This window comes from Rhipicephalus microplus, chromosome 6 (assembly GCF_043290135.1).
Source record: "Rhipicephalus microplus isolate Deutch F79 chromosome 6, USDA_Rmic, whole genome shotgun sequence".
Lineage (NCBI taxonomy): Eukaryota > Metazoa > Arthropoda > Arachnida > Ixodida > Ixodidae > Rhipicephalus > Rhipicephalus microplus.
The window spans coordinates 137,542,119-137,545,492 of NC_134705.1; positions in this window are offsets into that span (position 1 = coordinate 137,542,119).

Below are 3,374 nucleotides of genomic sequence, written 5' to 3' on the forward strand. Positions count from 1 at the left end.
ATCGAGGTAAAGTGCCCAGTGAGTACGCCCACGGTCAATGCACTTTCAAGTGTTTTTCGTTCCCACTGTAAAAGCAAGTAGATGGCGTGATTTCATCTAGGTAACTACAGAAGAGAGAGAATTTTCACGCACGAACAGAAAGATAGAAAGAGCATTCCTAGCGCAAATTAAAATTCATTAAAAGAAAAGAGAGATGACATAAGCACCTTATGTCATCTTGAAAAGTACACAGAGAAGCTCGCCTCTCCAGCACATCAGAATGGATGTCTTCTGGGAAAAAGTGTGCTCGCTTTCTTGGTTCTGCAGCAAATGCCCACAGTACCGTGGCTTTAGAATATCTTCTTACTGTAAACGAAGAAATATTTACGGAAACCAAAAATATTAGGCGCTTTATCATGCTTCATTGTGATAACATAACCGTCACTGATCCAGAAGCCGTTCCCCGCTGAGGCATGCCGTCAATGAAAAAATAAAACCACGTCTTCACTGCTACCCTACCCGCATTTTTTTCTCCAAATCAACTTTCGCGTAGGGACTCCCTAAGCATTTTTTTCCTTTAGGTTGGAGTCTACTTGCATAAAAAAAAGTTTTCAGCATATCTACGGAGTGAATGATGGAGAGTGGGGCGAAGCATTCGTCCGTCCATGCGTCCGTCTGTATGACCGTCCATGCGTCCGTTCATGCGCCCGTCCCTGCGTTCGTTCATGCATCCGCCCCTGCGTTTGTTCACGCGTTCATCCATGCATCTGTCTGTGTGTCCGTTCGTCCATCTATTCAACACTCTAAGTCCCACCATCTCGCATCTTTTTATCATATATTCCCCATATAAAAGCACCGCCAATCAGTGGACATTCCAAAGACCAAACGAGAGGTGGCACACGCACACTTTCTTACGGCTTGCGCTTCGGGTCTACTTCCTACCTTCAACCACCTTGAGTGTATGGTATATACTAGTTCACTGTATTCATGGCACTGCGGCCCAATGCTCGCTAAATCTTTCTAAAACCAAGGAGGTTACGCCCAGCGAGTATAACGTAGCAACCTTTTCCTGTCAGCTAATGGGAAATGAGAGACAGGAGGATTTTGCTTTTAATATCTGACGGCTTGCGCTTCGTATCTGCTTCCCCCCTTTAACCACCTCGAATTCGTTCATGGTATATACTAGTTCATTGTATTCATGGCCCTGCGGCTCAACGCTTGCTAAACCTTTCTAAAACTAAGGAGGTTACACCCAGCGAGTATAACGTAGCAACCCTTTCTTGTCCGATAGTGATCAATGTACATACCAATGGCTGCTAATATGGGTCGCAGCGTACGCGTTGACTAAAAGCCAAATGCTCCTGTCTCTCATTCCCCATTAGCAGCCACTGGCATGTACATTGAGCACTATTTTTATTGTTAAACAACGCACAGAAGAAATCTCTCACCGGCACCACCTTGGAGGTCAAATGTTATACCTTGCAGGTCAAAGCGTAAGACTGGTTACGTACTACGACGGGATGTGGGATGAACGGGTGCCGCTATAAGGAGCTTCGCCCCTAAAAAAACGACGCTGCGTCCTGACTTTTAAGGCTTGCGGACTAGTGAGCTCTTCTGTTTTCCAACCTAGTAGACAGCACTCGTGACCTGCCGGTTCTTGACCATGTGCTTTTGTACTACTGCGACTGATCAGTTATCATCAGGAGTGATACCGAAAATTTAAACTGCAACCTACGGGGAAATGTACTTATGGTTCATTCATGCATAAGTGCAGTAGAATGTGAAATGACAAAATCCATATAGATTCTCTAAACAACGAAGCTTTCGTTCCCGCAAAGTACTAAACCTTCCTCGATGTATCAGTGGCTTAGAATAATGAAAGGCTAGCTGATACAACGGCACAGAGAATAAATCGGATAACAAAGGCAGCGTTTAACGGGCCCTGCATCAATGCAATATAATCTTATTTTCGAAATAGAACATGTCGTTCCGCAGCGGCTGCGGCTTTATTCTACAAATGTTAAGCCGTGTGTGCCTCACACATTATAAGAAAACTGATATTGAATTTGGATCCAAGAGAAAACTTCGAAAACAATGCTGGCACACAGACACTAGAGTCAGCAAGAGTGTCACCATATGTTCTTCGGTAACCCGGTGTTTTCCTGTTTCTTTGTCCTCTGTTGTTCTTCTGCCGATTTTCGAAGTAAGGATTTCTTCTAACGAGCACTCTTTCCTAGCATACTCGAAATAAAGAATACTGTAAACTCACTGAATGCGTAGGTAGGAGCCACAATTCTGTTGATAATGCACATGCAGGAAAGCATTTTATCTATTAGGCAATTAGACGCATATATATCTATATATCATTAGTGGAGCTAGGTAAACATCTAAACAGGCGCTTCTTGTGAGTCAAACAATATTGTCATTGATCTACAGCAGCGCCTAAACTTTTGTATGCCTTTTAAACACAAGCACACATGGAACTCATGTTGACTTAATCATATTCATCAGTATTTCACTGTCAAGGTCATAAAACATTGAAAAGGTGGCCACAATGTCGTCATGACATGATGCCACACAAGGTGCTTTGCAAAATTAACCATGCAATATGCACAAAATGAACATTCGGCCATGTATTCTATAAGGTCAAAGCCCATTATAAGGCTGGGCCAAGTCACTTCTTGGATTCGGTTGAATCAATATTTATTATGAGGAAACCAACTTTTCGAACTGGCAGAGTGCATCTTGAAGGTTAGCTGACAAAATTTAAAGCTGTAACAGGCCATTTTTTTAGAGTGGACAGATTTATATCGCTAGTATACCCATGTTACATATTGTGCACGAGCCTAGAACTTGGTTGGTAATATAGCGTCCGCAGAAAATTGCCAGCCGAACAAGATATCTCAGTTGCCTCTCGCACAAGCGTCTAACGCGCAGGCGTGTTCGTCCTCTTCGCAAAGTCCTACGCCTGCTACTGTCGATGATGCACCGTAACATCACTTTCCCGTGGCGGAAGCGCCGTCACGACGCTTAGTACGGTGGCGACGAACTAGGAGGGTAATAGGGTTTAAGTCTGGAAACGTGCACAACGTCCGTCTGCAGTGAGGGGGTCGAAGAGGCGTTGCTTAAGGATGTGATCTCGTAGTTAACGTCACTGGTTGGTAGTGTGATAGTGCCTTCTCTGATAAGCCGACTTGGCAGTTTGGGGTCCAGAGAAGTAACATAAACCCCGGCGAGAAGTGCACGCTTTGGTGGCGACTGTCATAACGGTCTTTTTGGTGCTCTTGCGACAAGCACAGCCAATCAAGGGCAAGCTGACGGGCTGCATGAGCTCGAGAAACGACATCGCTGGCGTACTCAGTAGACAAGGGGGCAGCCGAAGGAAGGAGCGTGTC